The sequence below is a fragment of the Peromyscus leucopus genome, chromosome 6 (assembly GCF_004664715.2).
Source record: "Peromyscus leucopus breed LL Stock chromosome 6, UCI_PerLeu_2.1, whole genome shotgun sequence".
NCBI classification, from domain to species: domain Eukaryota; kingdom Metazoa; phylum Chordata; class Mammalia; order Rodentia; family Cricetidae; genus Peromyscus; species Peromyscus leucopus.
The window spans coordinates 113,570,382-113,584,294 of record NC_051068.1 but is presented as its reverse complement, the minus strand read 5'-3'; the positions used below and the strand labels follow the sequence as shown (position 1 = coordinate 113,584,294).

The window sequence follows — 13,913 nt, the reverse complement described above, 5'->3', positions numbered from 1 at the left end:
GCTGCTGTCACTCACTACTGTCAGCCAGTTCAGTCAGGATGGGCTCTGTGTATTATAAAGTGTTTCAGGCTGGTAGTTGGTGATTACATGAATTTTTTCCTTAATGCTGTTTTACAATTTTATTCAAGTTCTTCTTTCTTAACATTTTAGCTTCACTGTTCTTGAATCTATTTCAAATTCACTTAGCTTATTTAGTATTTTGCACAAAAATATGACACAAACTCTTTGCAAAAATGACTTGAGTCATGTTAAAACTGTATTTTCCCAGAGAGGATACTTGAGTCAGTTCCCAGTAAGGTTTGTTATGACTGCAGTAAGAGTGGCAGAAATCTGCCACTTGAGTCCTGCCTGTATCTTCTCCATCTCTACTTCTCTGTCACAGAAACTCTACTGCAGTTGAGTGTGGCCCCAGGGCTTGGGAATGGCTTGTGGGTCACAAGGTCCATCCTTTGGATCTTGTTTTGCCATGTGGTGATGGAAAGAGATGGTATGTATGATTAATCAAACATAGAATCTAGTAGGAAGTCATCATAGATGTCTCTGGGATCTCCATGGCTTCTTCTGTCACCTGTGACCTTCCCTCCCTTAAGCAATCCTGCCATGATGTGATCTGCTGAGTCCATGAGGCTGTCTGACCTAGCAGTTCATCTACACAGCTGAGCTATATGAATTTCTCTACTTTAGGAAGCATCTAATGCCCAATGCTGTGTTTTCATAATAGAAAAATAAATAGACTAGTTCATACAATCAACAAACTGAGGTTCCTCTTTCTTTATCTCCCATGTAATAACTTTTTTTTTTTTTTTTTTTTTTTTTTTTTTTTTTTTTTTTTTTTTTTTTTTTTTTTGGACAGGGTTTCTCTGTATAGCCCTGGCTATTCTGGAACTAGCTTTGTAGACCAGGCTGACCTCAAACTCAAAGAGCTCCACCTGCCTCTACACCCCAATTGCTGGAATTAAAGGTATGCACCACCATGCCCAGAGACTTGTACTTTTTGATACTACTCCCTTATAAATACTTATTTTGTGTGTCACTGTCAGATACAACACCATTTTCATTTTAAATGTATTTATTTTTCTTAATCCAGACATGGGTTGTCACTTTTGTTGATAATTTTCATTTCCATGACTCAACTCTTAGTTATGTTAATTTTTTGTTGCTTTCTAATGTCTGATCATATATCTCTGTTCTAATCTTTATCATTCTCCCTTTGTCAAGAAAGCTTAGTTTGCTCTTTTTGTAGTTCCTTGAAGTTTTAGTTTTGAGCTTGAAGCAGTTTGCTTTTCTTCTTTTAAAAAGTGTTTTGAGGAGCATACAGCAGAGAGTGGGCAGGGTTCAAAAAGCAGCTGCAGAGGCAAGGGTTCTGAGAGCAAGATGGGATATAGATGAGACTGGGCAACTGGAAGTGTGGCTGTGTGGGGACCATGTGTGCGGGGGATGATGGGAGCCAAAGAAGCTGGATTGCATCTCCAAAGGACTTGAGTAGGGTTCTCTGTGAACTGCATTCTTAAGAATCCCAGAGCTAAACCAACCAACCAATCAATCAATCAAGAATCCCAGAGCAGGTGATGCTGCAAGGCAGAACAAACTCTATAGAGAATTCATGTCAATAGCATGTTTTCCCTTTTTGCTAACACTTGTCAAACTATCATGGTTGTTACTACAGTTGACTCCCCTCTGTACAGAAACTCAACCAAAGACAACCCACTAGGAAGACTCACATTTTCTTTAAAAAGCAAACAAAAACAGTGGGAAGAGGAGAATTAGAAACCAGCACACATATACACCCCAGATTAAAAAAAAACAACACAGTGAAGAAACACACATATACACACATGCACACATGCAAGCACACATGCATGTACATACATGCTCGCATACACATGCACACACGTTCAAACATGCACACATACCACATACCCACAGAAAACAAAAAGAATATATAGAAAAGAATACCACTAGAATAATAACACTATGAAAAAAATCCCCAAGCATAGACATCAGAATAATGTCTGATTTATTATTGTCAGCAGACTTAAGAGCCAGGAAACTATGGATTGACATATTCCAAGTCTTACAAGTAACCAAAATAGGAATATTCTGAAAAATTGTGTACTTAGAGATTAGAGAAATAAGAATATTTCAAGACAAACAAAAGTTAAAACCATTAATTCCATCTAATCCAGAACTGCAGGAAATCCTTACAGGAGTACACTACAGAGAGGAAGAAGAAAGTTTCATGCACAAGTACACAGATCAGACTGCGGTCCATGAAAGCCATGGATGGACAGATGAGAGAGCAAAGGAGGAACTAATCTTGTCCAACACAGCAAACCAGCAATATTCAGTACTTCAGGAGAGGAAAAAGAACTAACAATTTAACCAGCCAACCAGAGCAACAAACACAAAATTATAAACAATAGCAAATTCTTCTCAATCATTCTGTAAATGAAAATTCCCTTAACTCACCAATTAAAAGACACAGACTACTGAACTGGATTTGAAAACATGAACAAACTATCTGCTGTCTCCAGGTAACACACATAGCTAAAAAGACACCCATAACCTGAGAGCCAAAGGTTAAAAATCAAACTACTAAGCACAGAGAACATGTAAACAAGTTGATGTCGCAATTCTCATATCTGTAAAGTAGACTTTAAACCAACCTCATCGGAAGAGGTAATGGAGGTTGGCTGCTACATTTCAATAGAAGGAACACTTAGTCAAGTGGACATCAGTATTACAAATATGCAACAAATTTTATTCCTTTGCTTTCAAAACACAAACACTAGAAAACTACTGGAATCCAGACACATTAATAATGGGAGAACTCAGTGTATCTAGAAAGGGTCTCCAAATAAAAACTCAGCAAGCAAACCTCAGAACTTAATTACTGAATAGATCAATTGTACTTGAAAGACATCTACAGGAAATACACATTCTTCTCAGCAGCACATGGAACATTGTCTACAATTGACCACACTGCAAAAGAACAAACCTTCGTAAATACATACATCATAAGATTGGGGGCTAGAGAGGTGGCGCAGCTGGTAAGAGCATTTGCTGCTCTTGCAAAGGACACAGGTTCTCCCAGCATCCATAAGGTAACTCAGAACTGCCTGTAATGCCAGTTCTATAGGTCCTGACACACTCTTCTGACTTCTGCATACACTACATGCACGTGCACATACATATATGCAGGTAAAACACTCATGCACACAAAACAAAAAATTTAAGTTATTTAAATTAAAAAAACTTCCTGCATCCTATCAAATCACAGCAGAATTAAACTAGAAATCAGCAGGACTAACCTTGGAAAATACATAGATGCTTGGAGATTAAGCAATACACTTTAAAAGTGTGTGTGTGTGTGTGTGTGTGTGTGTGTGTATAATTCTTTTGAAAATTTTACACGTGTATATAATGTATTTTTAAAATAACCATCCCTTACTCTCTTCTTCCAATTATTTCTTGGTATCTCCAAGCTCTTCCAAATTTAATTTTCACTTTTTTTTTTTTTTTTAAAAAAACTTCTTCTTTTTAAATTTCTTTATAAAAAATACCTCACCATGTCCCATTAGTGCTGCCTGTATGCATATGGGTGTGGTATCACCCACTGGGTCATGGTCAACCTACTAGGGACTGTATCTCTGGGAAGTACTGACTCTTCTCTCAGAAGCCATCAACTGCCAATAGATAGCTTCTCTGCTAGGGGTGGGGCCTCCTAAACACCTCCCCACCCATATTGGAGTGAACAATAGGCCATTAATAAGTCAGGAAGGAAAATTAATATTCCAAGATTTACAACCTACCAGATGCTGTGAGATGCAATGAAGGTAGTCCTAAGAGGAAAGTTTATAGCTCTAAATAAATTAAAAAAAATAAAAAAATCTAATTATGCACCCAAAGCTTTAGAAAAGCAAGAGGATACCAAATCCAAATGCTGCATGTAGCAAGAAACAGTGGAAACCAGGCCAAGGGCTAATGATATAGAGACTAAGAGAACAATATATAGAATTAGCAAAAGAAAAAGCTCTTTTTTTTTTTTTGTAAGATTAACAAGATTAAACAACACCTAATCAAACTAATCAACAGGAAAGAGGAACCAAATTAATAAAATTAGAGACAAAAGGGAGTTGTTACAATATACTGTTATGAAATCCATACCATCAGGGAATGCTTTGAAAACATTTTAACAAATTAGAGAATCCAGGAGAAATGGAGAAATCTCTAAACACATGCGCCCTCCCAAAATTCAAGGCAAAAGACAAACAATCTAAGCAAACCCATAACAGTCAGACTGAAACAGTATTTAAATGTCTCTCACCAAGAAAGGTGCCAGGCCAATCAGATTTAATGCTGATTTTTACCAAAATTTCAATGAAGATCTAATTCCAACACTTCTCAGGCTGTTCCCCAGAATAGAAAGGAAAGGAACTCCACCAAACTTACTTTATGAAGTCAGTATGACTCTGACACCAGAACCAGGTGAAATTACACAAGAAAGCACAACAACCAAGACAAAAAAACAGACCGATTTCCAAAGATGCAAAACTCCTCCATAAAATACAAACCAAATTCAATACCATATTCAGAGCATACACCATGACCAAGTTCCTGTTATCCTACAAAATTGTTTCAACCTACACAAATCAATAAGCATACCCCAATTAGGGCTGGAGAGAGGGCTCAGTGGGAAGGAGCATTTGCTGGTCTTCCAAGGACCCAGCCCCCACATGGCAGCTCACAATCATGTGGAACTCCAATTCCAAGGGACCCAACCCCCTCTCTGTCAACCACAGGCACCAGGTACATATGTAGTACACAAACATACATGCAGACAAAATATTTGTCTATAAAAATAAACAAATCTTCAAAAAATAACATACATCATATTAATAGACTTAAATATACAAAACCACACAATCATCTAAGAGATGGAGAAAAGGTATTTGATAAAGCTCAACGTGCTATTATGATAAAAGATCTCTAGGAACAGACTGAGAATCCATCAGGATGATAGTCTGTATATAATAAACCCATAGTCACATATCAGAGAAACAAACCAATCTCTAAAATCTGGAATGAGACAAAGGTGCCCACCCTCTCACTCTCACTTAATATAATTCTTGAACTCTTAGATAAGGGAAAGATAGATTACAGAAGAGATAAAAATTAGAAAGATAGAGTGTATGCTTCTCTATTGCCAACATGGTTCTGTTCTTAAAAGAAGGGATAGTGGACAGGAGAGTACAAGGCTTAGGCACTACAGGATGGAGGGGAACCACTGCAGAGTTAATGAGCCGGAGGTCTTGAACCAGGCAGTGGGTTCCATTAGACTTTTTAACTGCAAGTATGGAGGTGTTAAAAGGTGAAGAGGTTAGTCAGAGCAGATTTTTCCTGAGGTCAGAAATGATAGGCTTATGTCCTCTTGGGCTCTGGGGTGAGAGAGGGTACTGAGCTTGGGTGATATATCTGGCAGGATCTTGTAGCTGGATAATAATAGGCTGATGGTGTCTAGCAATAGAAGGGTTTTGGGTATCCCAGACTTTTGGGTCTACCTGAGAGGCTGGCAAGGGAAAAGAATTGTTAGAGTCAGTAGAGTGAGTGGCTAGGAGAAGGAGGAGGGGAGCTGCTGGCACATCTGGGATTAGGCGAATGTGTGGAGCAAAAGAAATGGATGCTCCTACCTTAGCTGGAAGATCCCTCCCCATTAAAGGTACAGGGCAGCTTGGCACCACTAAGAATGTGTGTGTGTGAGAGGGATGCCTCTGAAAATGCAATTGAGTGGTGGTGTCTGATGAGGCAGGTAAGGCTGTCTCCCAACCTCAACAATAGGGAGACAAGCAGGAGAGGTGGGCCCCCAAAACTTTCTCAGGACAGAGTAGGTAGCTCTGGTGTCCAAATGGAATGAGATGGGATGCCCATTTACTTTTATTATTACCCTTGGTTCCCTGTGTGAGATGGGAGTGGCCGGGGCAGGAACTGGGCAGCGTCAGTCCTCGCTGTAGGCCAAGCCTAGAAGTTGGCCGGAGGGTGGTCTTCATCTGGTGTTCCTATGTCGCTTGGGACATTAGGACAGTCAGCTGACCAGTGACCCTTTTGGCAACATTTGGACAAGGCCTTGTCAGTACCCTTCGTGGGGTAGTGGTGCAAGCCCGGGCCCAATAGTCCCAGTGTGGTTCTTGGTCAGGAACCACCTCAGCTCCTAGCAGGTATGAAAGGTTAGTCTGGGGAATTTCATCTGCATGGGTCCTAGCTTGTTTCCATACCTACCTGTGCTCCTCAGGAAGTAAATTATTAGAAAGTATCATGTATAGATCATGAAAGGTGAGACTATAAGATTGAGTTATATATTGAAACCGTTTAATAAAGGAAGCAGAATTAGAAGTATAAGAACCCAGCTTAGTTTCTATCTGAGAGAATTCTGCAAGAGAGAATTGTAGCAGGATTCTTAAAGGTACTTATTAATAAAATCAAACCTGAGGCGAGTTATTGGGGTCCATGCTGGTAGATCAGAGAGACAGAACAAGCCACAGCTATCTCACCTCGCCGGATCCTCAGCTGGTCTTGTCTCCTCAGACTGGAGGCCTCTGAGTCCTCATCCGGAAGGGGTCTCAGCTGAATTGCTGCTAGAAACCTGAAAGCTTAACCAGCCAAATGCTTAACCAGCCAAATGCTTCTAGTTTCTGGTCCTCACGCCTTATATATCCCTCTGCTTTCTACCACCACTCTCTGGGATTAAAGGCTGGCTTTCTGGGATTAAAGGCATGTCACCATGCTTGTCTGTTTCCAATGTGGCCTTGAACTCACAGAGATCCAGAGGGATTTCTATCTCTGGAATGCCAGGATTAAAGGTGTGAGTGCCACCATTTTCTAGCCTTTGTATCTAGTGGCTGTCTGTTCTCTGACCCCAGATAAGTTTATTAAGGTACACAATATTTTGGGGAACACAATAGCAGCACAGAGAAAAGAACATGAACCTTAATCAGTCCATCCACACCAGCCACCTCTCACAAAGGGAGAACAGTGGAAGGGTTTGGATGGCTGGAATCAGGCAATTTAGCAGTTCCAGAATGGGTGGTAGGAGGAGTCAAGGTCGGAGCCAGGGCAGGGCCTTTGGAAACGGCCGCTGCCAAGGGAGGAGCAGCTGCTGCCGAAGGAGGGTCAGCTTTAGAGGGAGAAGAATCCAGAAGAGGAGCTGAAGGAACAGTCGCCCTAGGAGTAGGGGTGGGAACTGGAGGTCGGATAGGTGGAGGTTCATTAGCAGGATCTAGAGTCAGAGATTCCGGAGTCAGAGAATCCTCCGGTTTAGGCATTGCTAAGAGCATATGAGCAGGAGAGAAGGAATCCAGAAGAGACGGTTTAGCACTCAGAAAGAAGAAAGCAACTCTTTTCATTTGCCTGCTTGCTGACAGAAATTAGATAACTCCTGTAAAATACCGGGATCTAAGGAACCGCTGGGTGGCCATTTTTTGTTATGAGGCATTAAGCTGAGAGGTTTTAAAGCTTCAAGAATACAGCCTAAGGGAGAGGAAGGACTAATAGGGTTAGAAGCCTTGTTTCCCATGTCTGCAGCAGAGAGGCAGAAAAATAAAAAACAAAAAACAACAACAACAAAAAAAAAACAACAACAAAAAAAACCAAATGTGATCCGGAGCCAAGGCCCCAGGCTTCCCCAAGGCCAAGGACGGATACCGGGCACAGGCCGCTAATTGGCTCGTCAGCCAAGAAGCGGGAGCCCCGCTGCGTGAGGCAAGGATTCCATGGGAATCCGGACAGCATCTACCGCTTCGTCAAACCGGAAGAACGTACCGCCCTCACACAGCCCCCAAGACACACCCAACAGTGGTGGTCCAACCGCAAGGAATATCTCAGGCTACAGACATGGGAGATGGCTAGAAATTTAGACCTGTGATGGGGCTGACCATAGGCAATAAAGACCGTGGCTGGGGGTTCCCCAGTTTCAACAATACTTCGTGAGGCGCCGGATGCTCAACGGTCATTCTCACAGATTCAGGAAACCATTTACGCTGGTCAAAAAGTGGGGGACTCACCAATCAGAAAAGCGGTGTTGCGTGGAGTTTTGTGTGGCCAGGTGAATGAAGAGCGGTCTGTTGTGTATGGAGCAGAGTCCCCGGTTTGTGTGCAGCAGTCCTGGTTAACAGGTTTCCAGGCACAGGGCACCCGGAAGCGCCCGCTTGGTCTCAGCACCAGATGTTAGTTATTTAGTGGTGGTGCTCTTACCCTGCAAGGAAATGTCACAAAACACGACAGAATCCACTAACAAGAGTTTTATTAAGATAAAAGGACAGATAAGTGCTCAGGCCTGCGGAAGAGACACGTGTGTGGAGAAGAAGGAGGAGGAGGAGGAGAAGAAGAAGGAAGCTGGGAATATGGTGCTGGCTTATAAAGGCTGGGTGGTGCATGCGTAAACAGGTCTATGTGGCTACTCCATGCATTCGCAGATCACATGGTTGTGTTGCATGCTCTTATGCAACCATGCAAAGCCACGGGGTCCTGGTCACGCGAGACACCTTGGCCTGTAAATGGCTATTTTGCCCTGGAACTGGCTAGGCGGAAGTGTCTAGGTCCACCAGACATGTACAACCATGAGGGTGTGTTGTGGGTCTATCATCCATATCTCATGAATAGGGAATTCACAGGGCAAAGGCCAATGCACTTCAGTTGTGTTACAGTAAGTTATTAAGGTGAGCAGGGTGTGGGGAGAAAACAGGACATAGTGACAAAATCACAGTGAGAGAGAGAAGAAAACTTTTAACTCAGGATAGAGCATCAACCATGTCTTAGGAATTTGCCCATTTTCAGAGTTTGCTGGCATGTAGCTGTCTAGAACAGTGGTTCTTAACCTTCCTAGTGCTGCACCCCCTTAATGTAGTTCCTCATGTTGTGGTGACCCCAACCATGAAATTATTTTCATTGCCTTTTCAGAACATGAATCTTAATGTAAATAGCTGATATGCAGGATATATAATATGTGACCCTGTGAAAGGGTCGTTTGACCTCCAAAGGCGTCACAACCCACATTTGAGAACCACTATGTAAGGATTCTCTCCTTATTACGTCATCAGCCTGTGAAGCCTAGAAAGTGTATGTGCCCTTCCATGCACTCTCTCTCCTTTCTTTCTCTCCCCGTCTTTCTCTCCACACTCTGTACTTTCCCTCCACGTGGTCTCTCTGTCTATGTCTCTCTGTATCTCTGTATCTCTGTATCTCTGTATCTCTGTATCTCTCTCTCTCTCTCTCTCTCTCTCTCTCTCTCTCTCTCTCTCTCTCTCTCCTTCCTCCTAATAAAGCTCTAAAAAGGTAAACATGGCTCATGATTCTTCCACCACCGCAGCATCTAACGTCAGCCACTAGCGCTGTATACCCACTGCAGCCACAGCCGGCCATGAGCGCTGATCCACCTCTTCACACTGGTCTGGAGTATTCTGGGCTGCTAAGTGGCACAGGCACCTTTAGGAGCAAAGCACTATATTATATACCTTTAACATGTCCTTTAAGCTTGAGCGAGGGCCTACTTCAGCCATCCACATCTGCAGCAGGCTCCTTCTGTCTGTACCCCTCACAGTGCTATAAAAGAAATAAAAGGGACCATACTGAGACTCTGTGGACATCTGCTATTTTCACTTCCCTGGAAATGTTCAGGAGGTTCCCTATCTTGGACCCTAGGAAATCAACAAGCACCCTACCCTGATTTTGTAACTGTCACTTCCCTAAGAGGAATCTAGCAAGTTCCCTGTGGAGCAATGAGAAGCCTCAACCTGGCTGCAGTGAGCATTGAGTTCCAGGTGCTGGGTGTCCAGGCGGCTGGAAGACACACTGGTCTCCTCCCTCATCACTCCTCTAACAGCATACCCAGTCCACTGAGTGAGTCTCTAGTTCTGGAGATTAGAGTTAAAAACAAGACGTTGTTTCATGTTTGTGCTCCTCCAAATGGCAGCATACGTGAAAATCATATCTACTCTCAAGTCTTATGGAAGCGCATTTTAAACAGAGTACCGTTCCAAGTCTCTTCAAACTAAATATCTGAGGAGTTTTCATTGAAAGACCTTCGCGTGACTGTTGATTCATTGCCTGGGCTGGATGGTTTCGGTTTCACAGCTCTTTGACCCACTGCAAAGGTTGCTGGGATCCAATATCTTATCACTTGGGGAAAGGCTCACAGCGTTGCAGGAGGAAATACCAGAGAAGAGAAGGAGACTTTCCACCCACTCTGTGATCAAAAGCCGGTAAGGGACTAACTGACTTCTCTTTTCAGTCTTTTCTCCAACTCTGAAGAGCTCTGGGGGCATAAGCTGGGCAGGGATGAGAAGGCATTTATGAGAGTTCATTAATTTCTTTAAAACTACTAGAACTAGGAAAGTCTGCTCCTGGGCGTGGGCTGGAGCAAGGCATCAGATGAATCCTGCGTGGTATTATCAAGGCGTCCAGTCTCTAAAGGCCACTATTGGACTTGCTTTGAGCTAGATATTAGCAGATATGTGTGGTTGAAACAGGGCAGGGTATGCATCAGGATTGTCTTTCTCTGTGTTCACACTGTCTCTGCTGACGGGGACACAGTTGAATGACTATGGTCAGTGATGGAGGTAACTTAGTCCTATTCCTACTGAAGGGACTGCCTGCAGCTGAGTTACACAGGAAAGCAGAATGTGATGCAGGGTAAAGAGCCATCGCCATGGGGAAGGACAGAGAAGAAGCACTGTGTTGATGTAAAAACACAGCTCCCACTTAAAGAGAATAGCAATCTATTCTGGAGCCAAATATGAGTGATAATGACCCAGGAATATAGATTCAGAGCATCCCAGACACCATGTTCCAACTCGGTAAGTCTCCTGCAGTTTTTATAGTTGTAGAGCAAAGGATACATTGGCCCTTGTACTTTAAAAATGTATTGGACCATCAGGTTATAATAAAGTGAGGGAGCCTCTGCCACAGGCTTCAGATACTATCACATAATATTCTTAGCCTTTGGGGAGGTGAGCGCTAGGGGTCTCTTTGTACATTCCAGAAAGGATTTTACTTGATAGTCATAGGAGGTTAAGTCAAGCACAAAGATTGGCCACCTAGGCAGCTAAAGATAACCTAGGAGAATCTGGCTCTGGACTTGCAACATTCCAAATCAGTCAGTCAGCCTTGTGGGTTCGTTAACACTGCTGTGGCTGTGTTGTGGGAAGCTCAGGTCACAGCTGGCAGGAGAGTGAAAGGCGATCAGGGTGGTGACATGTTTTCTATCACACAGCTGACTTCCCAGTAGATCCCTTCAGTACTTCAGAGCCGCTCGCTGTCGGGCCCCCCCAGTTCTTTTCCCTTGCCTGCTCCTGTGGGATTCAGACCCTGTGTTTTACCAAAGGGCTTCCTTTAAGACTCCCTCACAGGACTAAGGATGGTGTCTCTGTTTGCTTTACCTGCCACCTGCTCATCTCTCAGTTAATTGTTCCTGTACTTTGGAAATCGCTTCTCTAAACTTCTGGCCACCAGCCTCCCTCCCTGTTTTAACAATTGTCTCCCACCTCTGTTTTCTCCTCTCCTCCTCCTTTTCTTCCCATTTTTTTCCATCTCTTCTGTAGTAAGCAGAAAATCGAAACAGAAATGCCTAAACATATACAGCAGGAAGGATGGCTTTCCTCTGACCCTGTCCTCTCTAGCGCTCTTGACCTGCTCCCTGCTCTCTCACTAACCACCACAGTTCCTTTCAGCAATATCCAATATTTGAAATTTTTGTTTTGCAAATAATGCTGTTTTTTCAATATTTGATTTCACATCTTTCCTGATTTAAGATCATTTAGTGTATAGCTAATCAAGCTTATGTTTCAGGGTACAACTCTTTTTTTAAAATTATTTTTTCATTTTACATACCAACCACAGTTTCCCCTCCCTTTCCTCTTTCCACTCCCCCCCACCTCCTTCCTACCCACAGGACCAAGCCACTCCTCCCTGCATCAAGGCTCAGCATAGGGAATGGGCTCCAAAAAGCCAGTTCATATACCAGGGATAAATCCTAGGTCCACTGCCAGGCACCCCACAAACAGACCAAGCCACACAACTGTTACCCAGATTCAGAGGGCTAGTTCGGTCCCATGCAGGCTCAGTCCAGAGTCCATCATCTCCCACTGGCTCAGGTCAGTTGTCTCTGTGGGTTTCCCCACCATGATCTTGACCCTCTTGCTTATATAATCCCTTCTCCCTCTCTTCGACTGGCCTGCAAGAGCTCAGCCCAGTGCTTGGTTGTAGATCTCTGTATCTGCTTCCATTTGTTACTGGATGAAGGTTCTATGATCCTCTCTGTTATAAGTTCATTTAGTGTATAGATAATGAAGCTTATGTTACAGGGTGCAACTCTTTTTTTAAAAATATATATCCCAACTACAGTTTACCTTCTATCTACTCCTCCCAGTCCCTCTCCCCCATAGTCCTCCTCCCCTAGATCCACTCATCTTCTGTTTCCCCTCAGAATAGAACAGGCCTCCATATCAACTGAACATGGCATAACAGTTACAAACCCTCAGATCAGAGCTGGGTGAAGAAACCCAGTAGGAGGAAAAGGGTCCCAAGAGCAGGCAAAAGAGTTAGAGACACCCCCTACTCCCACTGTTAGGAGTCCAACAAGAACACCAAGCTCCTACACAACCATAACATAGATGCAGAGGACCGAGGTCAGACTCATATAGGCTCCATGATTGCTGCTTCAGTCTCTGTGAGCCCCTATAAGCCCTGCTGCCTAGTTGATTCTTTAGACCATGTTCTCATGGTGTCCTTGACCACTCTGGTTCCTTCAATCCTACTTTCCCCTCTTCTGTGGGGTTCTCAGAGCTGTTTGGCTGTGGGCCTCTGTATCTGCTCCCATCAGCTGCTGGAGGAAGCCTCTCTGATGATGATTGGACTAGGTGTCCATCTATGATTATAGGAGAATATCATTAGGAATCATTTCATTAGCTTTTTTCCAGTCATGTTTGGTTCTATCCTAGGTCTCTGGGCTATCCAGCCTCTGGTCCTTGGCCAGTGTTAGGCATGGGCTCCCTCCATTGTCATGGGCCTCAAGTTGGACCAGTCATTGGTTGGCCACTCCCACAAGTTCTGAGCCACCATTACCCCAAGCACATCTTGTAGGCAGGATAAATTGTAAGTCAAAGGTTTTATGGCTGTGTTAATGTTCCAGTGCCACTACTGGAAGCTTTGCCTGGTTAAAGAAGATCACCAGTTCATGTAGGTGGAAGTTTCCCTGTGTTTTGGCCTGCAAGTGTTTAGGACAAATCTCTCCTACTCATGTTCCCCAAGTAAACTCACAGAGGCTTATATTAATTGTAACTGCTTGGCCACTAGCTCAGGCTTATTACTGACTAGCTCATATGTAGCTAGAGTTTTCCTGCCTGGCCCATAGTCAGGACAAATCTCTGTCACCCGCCAGTCCCACAGCAGCTCAGACCCAACCAAGTAAACACAGAGGCTTATATTGCTTACAAACTGTATGGTTGTGGCAGGCTTCTTATATCTTAACTGTTCTTATATCTTAAATTAATCCATTTCTATAAATCTATACCTTGCCACATGGCTTGTGGCTTACCAGCATCTTTTCATGCTGCTTGTCATGGCAGTGGCTGGCAGTGTCTCCACCCACCTTCCTGTTCTCTCAGTTCTCCTCTCTGTTAGTCCCACCTATACTTCCTGCCTGGCCACTGGGCAATCAGTGTTTTATTTATTGACCAATCAGAGCATTTGACATACAGACCATCCCACAGCACTCATATATTTGAGTTAACCCATAATTCTTATCTATGTTTAGCCACATGGCTTGGTACCTTTTCTCAGTTCTGTCTTGTCACCTTGTTTCCTCCATGTCTGGCTGGCAACTCCTGACTCAGCCTTCCTCTTCCCAGATTATCCCACCTATA

The 13,913-nt window shown here is 43.4% G+C and overlaps 2 protein-coding genes across 3 annotated transcripts in view; one reads left to right on the top strand and one right to left on the bottom strand.

The window, feature by feature from the left end:
- LOC114681710 (guanylate-binding protein 1-like) overlaps positions 1 to 2,521 on the bottom strand; it is a 31,128-nt gene extending 28,607 nt beyond the window's left edge. The window contains exon 1 of the mRNA XM_037207143.1: positions 2,470 to 2,521. The gene's annotated coding sequence lies outside the window, so the exon portion shown is untranslated. The remainder of the gene's footprint in view (positions 1 to 2,469) is intronic.
- LOC114681711 (guanylate-binding protein 1-like) overlaps positions 1 to 13,913 on the top strand; it is a 41,941-nt gene that overhangs the window by 1,140 nt on the left and 26,888 nt on the right. Inside the window, exon 1 of one of the 2 annotated variants that reach the window (XM_028855367.2) lies at positions 9,604 to 10,253. The exons of the other annotated variant lie outside the window; for it this stretch is intronic. The gene's annotated coding sequence lies outside the window, so the exon portion shown is untranslated. Of the gene's footprint in view, positions 1 to 9,603; positions 10,254 to 13,913 lie in introns of those variants that run through there. 2 annotated transcript variants of the gene reach the window in all.